The sequence below is a fragment of the Lichenostomus cassidix genome, chromosome 2 (genome assembly GCF_008360975.1).
Source record: "Lichenostomus cassidix isolate B80296 chromosome 2, HeHo_3.0, whole genome shotgun sequence".
Lineage (NCBI taxonomy): Eukaryota > Metazoa > Chordata > Aves > Passeriformes > Meliphagidae > Lichenostomus > Lichenostomus cassidix.
The window spans coordinates 150,726,329-150,741,619 of NC_139482.1; the positions used below are offsets into that span (position 1 = coordinate 150,726,329).

The 15,291-nt window shown below is 47.6% G+C and overlaps 1 protein-coding gene across 1 annotated transcript in view; it reads right to left on the bottom strand.

The window, feature by feature from the left end:
• Nucleotides 1-15,291, bottom strand: part of ZC3H3 (zinc finger CCCH-type containing 3) — a 128,011-nt gene that overhangs the window by 95,295 nt on the left and 17,425 nt on the right. The window lies entirely within an intron of this gene.

Consider the following 15,291-nt stretch of genomic DNA (forward strand, 5'->3'; position numbering starts at 1 on the left):
ATGGGGCTATTAATACATCCTGGGATCCTGGGACAGGCCCATGGCATGCCAGCTGTGCCTCTGGACTGGGAACAACTGTGTGCTGGAAGTTTGGACTGAGGACGGTGCAGCCCTTTCTGTAAAACCAGTCCCAGCCACGGCGCTGATCCCTGGATCTAGGGATGGCTCTGCCCTCCAATTCCCAAAATTCATCCTTAAAAAGTGATTTATCTAGATCATTACAGGGAAATCTGTTTTCATTCTATTGCAAATCCATGCACGAAAACCTCATACTGAGGTTTAAAGGAGCTTTAGCCCCAGCCAGATTCCAAAATGTCAGGATCTAGGGATAGGTCTCAGGATGCAGGGACTGCCCTGCTCTCCACTTCCCAAAATTTCATCCTTAAAAAGTGCTTAATATGGATCATTACATGGAATTTGGGGTTAATTCTATTGCAAATCCATGCAGGACAACCTCAAGCTGAGGTTCAAAGGAGCTTTATCCTCTGCCACATCCCAGGTCTCAGATTCCAGGGACCATTCTGCTGTCCAATTTCCAAAATTTCATCCTTAAAAAGTGGTTAATCTGGATCATTACGTGGAATTTCACTTTAATTCTATTGCAAATCCATGCAGGAAAACCTCAAAGTGAGATTTAAAGCTGTTTTAGCCCCTATCACATCTCATGTCTCAGATTCCAGGAATCATTCTCTCTCTCCACTTAAAAAGTGGTTAATCTGGATCATTACATGGAATTTGGGATTAATTCTGATGCAAATCCATGCAGGAATGAACACAATGGGGAATACTTTGGCCTTCCCTTAGGATACCTCAGAGGAATTTTTTAACACAGCCCTCAACATCCCAGTTTTCCTCATTTAAGAGCAAGAAAACCAGGAAACAGAAAGACGCAGACTCTTCCTACAGCAGACAGAGGGATCAACAGCAAAAACAAGAATAAAACTCAAAACAAATTCCCAAAATCACCTTTTATTTCCTTCCAAAGCTGCTTTAACACTTCCTCGACTGCCCTAAATCCTAAGGAATCTCCTTCCCATTCTCCATTCTGGCCCTACCGTCAAAAAAAATAATAAAAAAAAAAGAATAAACCAATTCTTCCAAATATGAAGCAATTCCTTGATTTATCCAAGCGTTTTGCACCTTTAGACTCCTGTGCCACCAAATTGCCACCCTCAGGAATCCCAGCAAAAAGCTCCCAATATTCCTCTGCATCCTCCCTCAACTCTTTTCCGAAGGGAGGGAGCGAGCGGCCAAAAAACCGCAAGGTTGGGAGCTCTTTTCCAAGTCTCCTAACGAATTTCCCGGCTCTCCGGGATGACAGATCACCGAAGCTCCAGATGGATTGCTTGGAAAAGTGAGATGGTCGTGTTTGGGCCCCGACGTCAGCACATCCCATCAATCTCCGGAGCAGAGCGCGGCTGGAGGGAGTTAATCCCCCCCCTCCTTTCTTCCAGAGTTCATTCCCACTTCATTACTCGGCGATGGAGTGAGCTGGGAGTGTCTGATTTACCGGATACTTCCTGAGCTCGGGGAAGGCACCGGGAAAACGGGAGTGGAGCTTTGTATTCCCAGGGCAGCACTTGTTCTGTTGATATTCCTTAAAAAGTGGTATAGGGCAGGAGGAAGGAAGGGATTGATCCTATGGAATTATGTGGTTTTGCACTTCCCGCTTTTTGGGTGGTAAAATCTTGGGAGAAATGTGCTTCCTGGAAGGACAATACATCCCAAAGGGTCTGCCCTGCTTTTATGGGAATCTCGTGGAGATCCTACCCTCCTACACCAAATTCCTGAATCCACAGGACAACCCGGTTTTCCTGACAGGACAACATATCCCAAAGGCTCTGCCTGCTTTTCCAGGAATCTACTAGAAATCCAGTTCCCTGAAATCAAACACCAGGAGCCTGAAAACATGGGAAAATCCAGTTTTCCTGGCTGGACAACACATCCCAAAGGGTATGCCCTGCTTTTATGGGAATCTCCTGGAGATCCCACCCTCCTGCACCAAATTCCAGGAGCCTCAAACTATGGGAGCACCCGATTTTCCTGCCGGAAACTTTGCAGCACATCAACAAACCCCACCCTAAATCACCACCAGAGCAGGTTTAAATCACCAATTCAGCCTTTTCCCAAAAAAAACACCCACCCAAAAAAGAGCCAGAGAGCTTTTCCCACTCTTTTCCATAAATCCATGCCCTCCTCGGACAAGCCAAGCCGTGCAGAAAACAGATTTTTGGCACTTTGTGACATAAAGGTGCTGCTGCTCCCAGCTCCCAGGTAATTTCCTGGTCAGCATCCCTTTATCCCACCATCTGCTGGAATGATTACGAGCCGGAAAAATCCTGACCCAGCAGGAAAAGTGGAGAAGGATGAGGGAGAGGGAAGCAGATGCAGCAGGATCGGGCTGGAGTGGAGTTCCAGCACAGAGCTTGTGCCTCAACAGTCTCCTCTCCGGAACCAAATCCTCCTGGGGATGTAAAAGAACAAAAATCAAAATCCTCCCATCCAGAGGATTTTTCATGGAAAAATGAGGGTTTGGAGGTTGCTTATTTTGTTTTGCAGAAGGAATTTTATGTTCTAAAAAGGGAATGCTCCCATTCACTCAAATTATAATTGGAAGTGGTTTGGTTTGGGATTTTTTTAAATCCTGAATTTTTGTCTGTGAAAAGCCAGGGATGCACATCCCATTTTTATCCTTTATAGGGATCCACTCACTCCTTAATTTGGTCACTCTGGCACGAAGCTCTTTGCCATAAAATCCAAGACAATCCAGGTCGGCAGGGACAGATTGGAAAAGATGGATTTGATTTCCCGACGGAGCCTTTCCTGCTCTTGTTCTGCTCCGCGGGGTCCGGAGGTGATGCCACCCCATTCCCTCTCCTTGTGGAGCAATGAAAGCAGCAATTAAGTAATTAATTGTGGTTTAGGACAGGGTGAAAGTTTTGGGAAGGCAGAGGAAATAAAATAATATGATCCAATAAAAATTCCTGGTCAACTCACCAGTATTGGGAATCAATTAACGGGACAGGAATCAGCTCCATGTGGGAAACATCCTGGAGGCAGCACAAAGCAACATCAGCTCTGTCTCTAAGGCAGGAATCCCACATTACTGGGAAAAGGTAATTACAGAAGCACTGGAAAATAGGATTTATTCCCAAAGGGTTTTTTTACGGAGCATTATTTTCTCAGTGTCTTAATTCCGCTCTTGCTCCCGATAGCTCGGGAATGAAGGAGTTAAAAACACCAACACCGTGTTTAAATTCAATTTTTGCACCTCACAGGTTATCCAGGATATCCCAGGATATCTGGGATGCATGGAGACCCCACGGGGTTTAAGTAAAGAGGAGCTGGGATACGCCTCACTTTATTCAGGATCGAAGGGCGGAATTAGGGATTAAACCCAAATATATCCTAAAATCCCCACAAAAAATGAAGGCAGAGCATCACTGCCGGGGAAATTCCAAGCAGCTCCGGCCGGGCTTTGCGATTCCTGCTGAACACACGGATATTTTGCTGCTTCTTGTAACTCTCAGTTCGTTTCCCTATGGAAAAAAAAAACCCTTTCTCTGGAAAAACAGCGGAGGCATCGTGCCCCCTAGAGGGTACCATGGTGGGTCCTGGTATCAGATCCTGCTTTTCCATATCCCAACGGGAAAAAGAGGGAAGAAAAAATCCATTTCTTCCCACAGATTCCACACCCGTGCCTGAATATGCTTTGTAAAATATGGAATGTATGAAGAATTTGAAAAGAGGGGGGAGAAAAAACATCTGGCAATTTTAAACTTTGCCAAACAGGCTCCAAATTTTATCCCTCCAAATCTTCCTTTCCAGTTAGGAAATTGGTGTAATTAAACCCCAAACCAAGGAATACAGGGAAAAGATCGCTTCTTGTTTTGCTGGAGTGAGACACACATGGAATTAAGCTCTCCACGGAAGCTGCTGGTGCTGCTCTGAGTCCAGCTATCCCTAAAAATCGTCCCAAAATGATCCCTTTGGGATGTGGTCTTGCTGCCTGAATCCCTCTCAAAGCTCAAAACCTCTGCAGAGGTTTATGCACTGACTTCCCTCCCCTTCCCAAATCTCCTCCCGCATTTCAGCACTGGGAAAACGCTGAGTCCAACAACACGGCTACAATTAAAGGGGAAAGTGGAAGAGGAAAAACAGGGAAAAGCCAAAAGGAATAGGTAGGTTTGCATCCGGAGAGTGGGAACAGATGGGAGTCAATGAGGCAGAGAAATACAAGGAAGAGGCTGTTCCTGCCTCAGGGAGCTGCCAAGGTGAAGGATCCATCCTGGGAAAGGGATGGAAACAGAATATCCCAAGATGGGATAGAGCCAGAGGAGCATCCATGGATGAGGAGGGGGATGTTTGTTTCTCATTAAAGGAACTGTTGAGGGGTGGGGGGAAATGTTTTCCTGGTGGAATTTAAGGAGCCAAAAATCCCTGGTTTTGCACAGGCAGCAGCCCCCCCCCATCCTAAATTAAGGATTTATCCCAAATCCTAAATCCCAAACACAGCCAGGCTTTCCACAGAGCACAGGAACGTCCTGCTCTGCTGTCAGCAACAACTTTGCTACTTCCCCAACCTCTCAGGATACTTTCCCCAAATGATTATTCCAAAAAATCCATGAAATTGAGAAGATCAGGACATGGTATTCCCGAAGGACTGGGTAGCCTGCAGCTGACATTCCCACAGGGAACAAGCTGAGCATTCCTTCCAGGCTTCCTTCTGCTGAGTCCATCAGGCTCGTTCCAAGATCCCTGGCTCTTAATTAAGCGTGGCTAATCAGACACCTGGAATTATCCAGCCCTGTGGCATTCCCAGCGGGAAAAGGGGAGGGAAAATAAACCCCACCCCATCCCACTTGTTTCATCACCAGCCTGAGCACAGGGACAGCTGCAGATGCTGACCAGGAGCTTCCCATTTGTTTCGGAGCTTTGGAAAAGGTCCAAGAAAAAGAAAAAGGCAGAGGGGCTTTGCAGGTGTAGCTGGTATTGGAGTAACACATTTGGGAAGTGGCTCCTGGGAATTTCTTGGCACTGCAGGGAGCAAGGTGGTACCAGAGTCTGACTGGCAGGTCCAGTTCTGAATTACAGGATTATGGAATGGTTTGAGTGGGAAAGGACCTTCAAGATCATGAAATTCCACACCCCCTGCCATGGGCAGGGACACCTTCCACTATTCCAGGTTGCTCCAAGCCCCATCCAACCTGGACTTTAACAATTCCAGGGATGAGGCAGCCACAGCTTCTCTAGGAATTCCATCCAGCTCCTCCCCACCCTCCCAGGGAAGAATTCCTTCCCAATATCCCATCTAACCCTGCCCTCTGGCAGTGGAAAGCCATTCCCTGTGTCCTGGCACTCCATTCAAAGTGAAGAATAGAAAAAGGAGCTCTGAGACTGGACCCAATCATGATGCAACTTCCAGGGATATTCCCCACCATCAGCTCTGCTCTTTGCAGGAACCTGGAGAAGTTGTGGATTCCCTATCCCTGGAATTGTTCCAAGCCAAGTTGGATTGGTTGGAGCAAGCTGGGGTAGTGGAAGGTGTCCCTGCTCATGGCAGGGTGTGGAACTGGATGAGCTTTAAGGTCCCTTCCAACCCAAATTATTCCAGGATTTTAGAGGCCACCAACCTGTCAGTGAGCAGAGATTTTATCCCAGGAAAAGGAGAAGGGAGCACAGCAATAACACCAATCCTCCATCACCTCCTCAACTAATGACCCTTCCCAGCCCTCATGGAATGACAGACGAGGGAAGGAGGGTCAATCCGCAAGGAATCAGATGAGCCAAGTGGCAAATCAACAAGAGGACTGGGATGAGATCATCCGCAAAAATTATCCCGGGAGGTGTCAGGAATCGAATCCCACACGATTCCCCGTTGGCCTCAAGAGCCCCTGATCTGCAGCTCTCTCCAGCTCTCCGTGCTGGCCCGGGATGCTTTTTTAATTTACGGGAATTGCATCTTGCCCAGAGCTTTCCATGATGAATTCCATCAATTCTACGCATCCGAACCGAATCTTAAAATTGGAAAGGCACCTGTGAAAGGAGCGAGGAGCTTCCCGAGGCTGCGGAGTGAAGGCCAAGCCAGGGCTGACGTTCCTGTCGTGAGTTGCATGCCAAGCTGGATGTTTCCGCAGGGACTTGACAAATCCAAGAGCTACCCCGAGCCAAGGAGGGTAAAGATAGATCCAGCACACCAGGATAAACCCAGAGTTGAAGTTCTTCTTGTTCCCAGTTTTCCCTTTTTTCCTCGTGTGCCTGTTGACCCCCAGAAGTGATCCCCCCACTTGGGAGTATTGGGAAGCAAGTTGGGAATGGGATAAGGTTACTCTATCCCTAGGGAGGGAGAAGTGGTTTGCTCACAGCTGGCATTCCCTCGTTTTCTCACAGGCAGCTAATTGGGAATTTTCATCACTCCTGCTGTTATATATGGACACAAGAGATGGAAAAGGGAAAAGATGATGACTTGGAACAGGTGTTTTCATTAAGGATTTCAGCGGGAATATTTCCACGGCCTGCAGAAACCAACTTCCAGGAGTCAAACCCCAAGGCACAGCCCTGGAAAGGAGCAGTTCAGGACATTCCTCATTCCTTTTCCGTGGGCTGATTCTGGAGCTGAGGGATGAGACAATCTCTGGAGATGTACAAATGTCACTCAAAGGGATAAGAACCTCAAGTGTCACCTCAAAAATCCGTGGGATGCTCTTGGAATATTCTTTTCTGTTTGTGACTACAGAAAACTTCCATTAATTTTCCTTCATTGGAAGATAAAAATATATGAAATTGCACTGAGGGGGAGATAAGCCTTAATTAGCAGGAGTTCCAATTACTTGGGATATTGGGAAGGAATTCTTTCCTGGAAGGGTGAGGAGGCCCTGGAATGGAATTCCCAGAGCAGCTGTGGCTGCCCCATCCCTGGAAGTGCCCAAAGCCAGGTTGGATGGGGCTGGAGCAATCTGGGATAGTGGAAGGTTAAAAATTCCAACCCCCATGGCATGGGTTGGAATTGGATGACCTTTAAAATTCCCAAACCATCCTCTGCTCATCCTGTGGATGAGTAAGGGCTTTATTTTCCTGGACTGCCAAACTGACACTTGGAAAGAAATCCTAAATTACCAAATCAGGACAATTAATCAAAGGATGTTTGTCTGCAGCACCAAATCCAGACACAGATATTCCCAGAAGTATTCCCGATGTCAAAGCTTGGCTGCAACACAATCAGCAGCATTCCAAGGAATCTCACAGGAGCATCCAAAATCAGAGATGATACTTCTTCCACCTCTGGTCCCCACCCTGCACAAAGATTCCCTGAAATCCCACAAAAGTCAGGAAAGCAGCACTTATTGTTTTCCATTATAGGTGTAAAATACTTGGAGCTTTCCCAACAATTCCCAAGAGTTAATGAACAACATAAGGATTCATTTGCTCCTAGGAAGTGTCAGGGAAGGAAGGGAGCAGTGACCCAAAATCTGAGAGCAAATAAGGATAATAAAGTGCATTTTAGAGGGGTGAAGCTCCTGCTCCTGCACTGAAATCCAGCAGGGAATGCTGCAAGGAACAGCCGAAGGAAAAGCAGGTTTACAGGAAGGAAAATAAGGAAGAGTTATGGGATTGAAAGGAGATGCTCCATTAATAATTCTCCTTAAATAACAACAGCCATAATTCAGCCTATTCCAAGGGGTGACAACGTGACACTGAAGCTGGAGATGCTCTTGGGAGCAACAAAACAACTTCCCAGGATAGTCTTTAGAGCTGGAATTGAATCCGAGATCAGATCTCCATATTTTAATGGGATCACTCTGCTGGCAGCTGCTCAGCATCCCACAGTCATTGTCCAGGATCCCATCCCAGGAGGTGCCAAACAAATCCAAAACAAAGAGCTTTAATGAGTTGATTTTTCCTAACAATGCCATAATTGTTGGGATAACTAATTAATGCAGGCTGGAGCCTGGAGCAGAGCCCTGGCTGCGCTAATTATGGAATTTTTAATCCATTCCCTCTCCTTTCACCCACAGAAGCAGCTCCTGGAGACAGCAAGGAGGGAAAATTAGTGGAGATGCTGTTGCTTCCCAACCCTGGTTTTCCATGCCAGCTCCCAGTGATGCTCCATGACCAGGATGCCACTCATGGAAGAATCCACAGAAACATCCCACAAGTGGTTATCTCAATTTTCCCTTCTCCTTAACCTTCACCTTAAGCTTTTTACTTCCCACATACAATTCCCATTCTCTGGGAAGAGCTGGAACTCGTCATCAAAGAATTTTAGGGATAAACTTCCAAACCACCACCTAATCTTGTCCCTTTTTCCAGACCTGTGGAAGAAAAATCTCCCCAAGAATGGGATGATGCAGGACTGAGCACAGATTCTGGTGGAATTCATATCTGTATTTGCTTCCAGACAGGGAAATTCTGAGAAAATTCCAGGAAAGAGACTGTCTGGCAGCAGGGACAACTGGGAAAAGCAGCATTTTGACCACATCAATCCAACAGTTCCCTAATTCCCAGTTAAAAAGGGAAATGCCACTGTTGCTCCTTCCAGCCTTTTTTTCTCCACTCTCACACCAGCAGCTCTTCCCCTGAAGTGCTCCAAGATCCCTTGCTGACATCCCTAATGACTTAATTTTTATCCCAAATTTTCAAAGGGAAAACTGGGCACAGAGAGGAGATGCTCCTCCATGGATCATGCCCACATTCCAACAGATTTGGAGGATTACAGGATGTGTCAACTTGGAGATCAGCTCCGTAACACACTGAATCCATGGAGCACATCCAGACGGTCCCAGATCTCCTTCATAAATGTTTTCCAACACTTGTGACCCAGTTGTAATCCAAGCTGGGACCACCTCAAGCTCCTTTTCCTTCTCATTCATCCAAATTTTCCTTCTCCCAAGGTGGGATCTGCTGGATAGCAGATGGGACACAGGGATGGGATTCTCCCATCACACGGAGCCGATTAAGGGCATATTCCTAAGGAATTCTGGGGGTCAGTGCTGTAATTCAGACAAACACTGGAAGCCATTCCGAGGTGTTGAATGATTTAAAACATAATTCCCTGCCCAGTCATTCCCGGGTAGCCACCTGTCGGAGTTTGGAGCCTGAGAAAATACCCAGGAATGAGCAGAATCCCAAGGCACAGCTCCGCTCCACCAACTGCCGTAAGGAAGAAGCTGCTAATGGCTCCTCACTTGCTCCAGGGATTATGTCATAGCTCAAATTGTATTCCCAAGGAATGAGGTTATCACATTCCAGAGGAACGTGCTGGATACACACAGCAGCTTCCCAGGGCTGGAAACAACACGGGCAGCACAAGAGCACAGGGAAGAAATATCCTGGGGGTACATAGGGAAGTTTGCTCCAAAGATTCCTGCAGCCAAGCCCCTCAACTTTGAAATTTCTAGGAGAAGGGACACTTTGGAGTGTCCCTTCTGCTTTGGAGTGTCCCTTTTGCTTTGGAGACTTCAGGACAAAAAGAGCTCCACAGAAAGAAAAAAAATCACAGAATCATGGAATGGTTTTGGGTTAAAAGACACCTCAAAGAGCATCACATTCCAACTCCTGTGCCACTGGCAGGGACACATTTCACTATCCCAGATTGCTCCAAGTCCTGTCCAACCTGGCCTGGAAAAGACTAAAAAGACAAAGGAGAGAGCACAGATTCCTTCATCATCCTCTTCCACGAGCTTTCCATATTTCCAGGTGCAGATTTGTCACATTCGGTCACGGATGCAGCTCCAGGGTCACTGTGACCCCCTAGTACTTCCTAACTTTTTCAAGGATCACCCCACATTCCAAACACATTCCAATCCCTAAAAACACACCTTCTCCTTGTGCTGAGATAGAGAGATCCCACCAATCCTCAAATCCCACTTCCCAGATTAAAACCTTCCCCTAAATTCCAGGGATTTCAACACTGTATTTTAGAGGAACAACCCTGAACACAAAAACTTCCAAAGATCCCAATTCATCACCATTCCACACGAAACATTTCCATGAAATCCAAAAGAAAACTAGATTTAGGACAAGATTGAGGCCAATCCATAAACCTGGCTTATCTGGAGAGTCAGCACTTCTCAAATCCACCCGATTGCACCGCGAAGATGCCAGGGAATGTCACCTGTCAAGGCCACTTAGAGGGAGAGCAGCTCATGCCTGATGTTCCCATCCCGTAAATATTTCAAACAAAAACCAATTAACACCACTCCAGGCTGGAAAAACGCTGCTGCGCTCTTCTCCCTCAGAAATAAACTTTCCAAACTCGGAGAAAGCTAAAGGGGAGGAAAAACAAGCCAGGCTTTGATGCTTTTCCACTTGGATCCCTCTGTCACTCCTAAGGGAGAAGGGTGACAGCTCCAGGTCTCCTCTCATTCCTTAAAATCCTGCTTGCAAAATATCCTTAGCATCTTTCTCACTGATCCAGCTCTCCCCAAGCTCTTCCCAGCACTGATCCTGAGTCCCTGCTTGTCATGGAACTGGTAAGATGGGAAAAGATCTCTAAAGGTTAGTGAGTCCAAGAGAAGGGAATGGATTGGGAGACTGCTTGAGGTTTTTTCCCCCAAATCCCACAATATTTTTTCACAGATCTGCCCTTCCCATCTCCCAGGCAGGAAAACCCAGGAACAGCAATAAAATCATTTATCCCAAGGTTACAGAGATCCAGGGACTGTAACGTCTGCTTGGTTTTAACCAACTCCAAATGAATTTGAAGGACATTCCCTGCATAATCCAGGCATTGCTGGTATTCCAATTTGAGTATTTCCAAATGGTAAACACCCTTTTAGGACACCAGAAATTCCAGAACTGGGAAAAGAAATCCCTCCTGTCTCACAGTGTCTTGGCTGAATCTCCATTTGATCCTAGTTGATTTGAACATAAAAGCTTTTTTATTGGTGGTTTTGGGGCAATTTTTTGTTTTGTTTTCCTTCTTTTTCTTTTCCTTCCTAAATAAAAATAAAAACAACCATCCCAAACTTCATCCATCTGCATGCACTGGAAGGAAAAATCACATCCAGCCCTTTTCACTCAGCTGCCACCTCCAATTATTCTCTCCAGGTCATGTGTCAGACACCATCTCTTGAATCTATGGAATATTGAATAGCAGGAGAGTCAGACACTTCCAGCCCTCATCCCACCAGTGACCTGAATGAACTGGGAGTTGACTGGTTGGCAGAGCTGGAAGAAAAACAAAACATTCCCTGAAAAGTTTCTGACTAAAATTCCTTCATTTTACTCTTCAATAACCCATGGGATATCCAAGAGCATCTTGAGCTGCAAATCCTGACTCAAGCCCAAAATTCCAGGCTGGATGGGGCTTGGAGCAACCTGGGATGGAGGAAAGTTCCTTGCCCATGGCAGGGGATTGGAATGAGAATTTCTCCTTCTCCCAACGCAGGACATTTGCAACCAAGAATTCCACAATTCATTTAAACTTGAAAAGAGGGAAAACACATGAATCCCATAGGCTCCCAGCCAGATTTGGGAAAAGTTCATAAAACATCTTGACAACAAGTCCACTCCTGCTTTGAATTCCAAGGATAATGCTGCTCCATTAAGTTACCCGGCCACTCTTATCCCATGAATATTTAAAGGAGAAAAAGCAAAGCATTAGGGAATGAGGCAGCCTGGAATGTGCACTAAGATCCCTGGGAAGAGAGGACAGCACCAAGGAAGCATCAGCACAGCCAAAGTGGCCTCTGTGATGTCCAGGGTTTTGGGTTTTAAAAGGATGGAGTGGGAAGGGCAAAGTCTTTTCTGACACCACTTAGTGTGGAATGAGCCCTTTGGAACAGGCAGAGACTGACACGCAATGGGAAGTGGATCCATAGTGAGTATCCATTAATGGAAATGTGACAGAGAGGAAAATGTCCTTTCAGGTTAAAGGTAAAACTGGCTGGGGATTGTGGTGATGGAATAACATGGCAAAAAGATATTGGTATTGATGTTTCCTACCATGTGTCACAAGAAATACAGGAAAATCTGGGGTTGTGTTAAGGAATGACATTAAAAAAAAACCAGGAATAAATCTGTATTACTCCTTCCAGTGCCTAAAGGGGCTCCAAGAAAGCTGGAGAAGGATAAAGGATGGAGGGACAGGATTCTGGCTTCCCACTGCCAGAGGGCAGGGTTAGATGGGATATTGGGAAAGAATTCCTGGCTGTGAGGGTGGGGAGGACCTGGCACAGGTTGCCCAGAGAAGCTGGGGCTGCCCCATCCCTGGAAGTTGGAAAGGTTGGACAGGGCTTGGAGCAACCTGGGTAGTAGAAAGTGTCCCAGCCCATGGCAGGGGGTGGCACTGGATGGCCTTGATGGTTGCTCCCAACCCAAACCATTCTGGGATTCTGGGATACTCCTAAAAGATATCAAATTCCATGTCCGAATTCCCAACCACTGCTACCAGGCACTGGCTCAAAGCTGAGAGTGAGAGGAAGGGGAATAACACAGAACAAAGTACAGAATCATGGAACTGGAAGCTGGAAAAGAGCTCCAGGATCATCAAGTCCAACCATCAGCGCAGAACCACCACCACATCTACCACTAATCCATGTCCTCAAGTGCCACATCCATATATCCACACGTTTTTTGGACACTTCCAGGGATGTGACTCCCCCACTGCCCCAAGCAGCCTATTCCAGTGCTTTACAACCCTTACCATGAAAATATTTTCCCATTATCCAAACTAAAACTTCCCTGGCACAACCTGAGGCCATTTCCTCTGGTCCTGTTCTTTGTTCCCTGGAAGCAGATCCTGATCCTCACCTGATTCCACCCTCAGGGAGTTGTGGACAGTGAGAAGGTCCCCTCTGAGTCTTCTTTTCTCCAGGCTGAGCCCCCACAGCTCCCTCAGTTGCTCCTGGTGCTCCAGACCCTTCCCCATCTCCCTTCCTCAGCTCCATTCCCCAGCTCCCTTCCCCAGCTCCCTTCCCTTCCCTTCCCTTCCCTTCCCTTCCCTTCCCTTCCCTTCCCTTCCCTTCCCTTCCCTTCCCTTCCCTTCCCTTCCCTTCCCTTCCCTTCCCTTCCCTTCCCTTCCCTGGACACTCTCCAGCCCCTCAGTATCTCTCTTGTCATGAGGGTCCAAAACTGATCCCAGAATTCCAGATGCTGATCCCAGTTCCTCTTCGGAGCCCAAGACACAACACAATGTAAAACAAGCTCCTGCTTCCATTTAAAAACCCAGGGAAACTCCACGCTGGAGATTTCCAGTCTGGCGGTAGCAGAGGTTTCCCATCTCAATTTCACCCTGGAATTCTTCACTGCATTTTATTATTGAGCTTTGTGTTGTTCCTGCAGCGTCCATGTGGGAATTAAGGAGTTTCCATTCAGGAATGTCTCTAAGTCCAGACACTAAACAACCTGGGAGCAGGGCACAGTGTTCCCTCAGGGAATGACAGCAATGCTGGGAGCACCCAGCAGAGGAACTGAGGATTCCCTGTGCTAAGCTGAGGCATGTGAGAGCTGGGATGGAGCAGGGAGAAAGAGAAGGGATCCCACTGGGCAGGGAAAGAGGGGAAACAAGGGAAATAAAGGAAAATAGTCCAGGCATGGGACCTTGGGTTTGAATTATTGATGAGTCCAAGTGGTTGGAATGTCTTGGGTGTGTCCAGAAAGACGGGGAAGCAAACAAAAGGAAGCCATGGAAGGGATGGAGCCAGGCTGGGAGAGCTGGGGGTGTCCAGCCTGGAGAAGAGAAGGATCCAGGGAGACCTTAGAGACCTTTTCAATGCCTAAAGGAGCTCCAAGAGAGATGGAGCAGGGCCTTGGATAAGGGATACAGTGCCAGGACAAAGGGAATGGCTTCCCACTGCCAGAATGCAACGTTAGATGGGATATTGGGAAGAAATCTTTCCCTGAGAGGGTGCTGAGGCCCTGGCACAGATTTCCCAGAGAAGCTGTGGTTGCCCCATCCCTAGAAGTGTCCGAGGCCAGGCTGGAGCAACTCCAGGTCCTGACGCTGTCTCCACTCCCACCCATTTGCCACAGGGATGCTCCAGCCCTGAAGGGAGGCAGGAATAACTCCCCACGTAAACACAACCTCCTTTCGGAGTTATTCCGGCAGCAGAGCGGCTGTTGGGAATTGCAAGCACTGGCACCTGTTTATCTCCAGGGGCCAGGCAGGCCCTGGGAAGAGATAAACAAGGATATCAAGTTTAGGACGCTTTTTCACAAAGCTGCTTTGCCCACGTTGTGTCCAGGCCATGGAATGTCTGTCACCCACGCCCTGCCCAGCCCCACAAGGAGAGTGGTGACAGTGGGAGAGTCGCTGGGGCTGGGCATCCCCCTGCTCCAGGGGGTGGAATTGCTCAGGAGCAGGGATCACTTTACCAGCATTGTGTGGTTGTCCTGGTTTTCTTAAATCCCTTCAGCTCAACAAGTGTTGGTTCACTTTGTGCCCTGTCCTCACCTGTCCTTTGCAGGCCCCACCGCTCCTCATCCCAAAAAACTGGGGAGGGGATGGATGTGCTGCAAAGAGAAATTAAAATCCAATCAAGCAGCTGATTCCCAAGATCTGGAAAGAAACTGTGAAAGTCCAGTCTGCCTGTGTGGATTTTATCAGTGATTCCTCAATGTCCAAAGGCAGCAGGAAGCGGCAGAATCCCTGTGGGCTCATGATCATGGAGTCATGGAATGGTCTAGAAAGGACCTTAAAGATCATCCTGATCTAACCCTGTGCAATGGGCAGGGACACCTTCCACTATCCCAGGCTGCTCCAAGCCCCATCCAACCTGGACTTCCACACTTCCAGGGATGGGGCAGCCACAGCTTCTCTGGGAATTCCATTCCAGCACCTCCCCACCCTCTCAGGGAGGAACTCCTTCCCAATATCCCACCTAACCCTGCCCTCTGGCAGCGGGAAGCCATTCCTCCTTGTCCTGTCCCTCCAGACCCTTGTCCAAGTTCTTCTCCAGCTCTCCTGGAGCCCCTTTAGGCACTGATAGGGGCTCTAAGGTCTCCCTGGAGCCTTCTCTTCTGCAGGCTGGACATTCCCAGCTCTCCAGAGCAATGTGAAGCTCCAGGGTTCAGCCAGGAATGTGAAGCTGCAGCTCTTCTCCCTGTAAAGCTCCAAGGTTCAGCCAGATCCAACCGTCATCCCAGAGAAGCACCAGCTCCCTGAAACACACCTGACCCAGAGGTCAAAACTCCCTGAAAACAACAGGTAACAGCATGGAAGAATCCTTGGGAAGCAGTGGATAGGGATGGATGTGCTGCAGGCCACCAGCTGGAGAAGGGAGAGCAGAGATCTTATGACCACTTCCAGTCTTTCCTGAAAATGTTGCAATGGGATTTTAGTACTTAAAG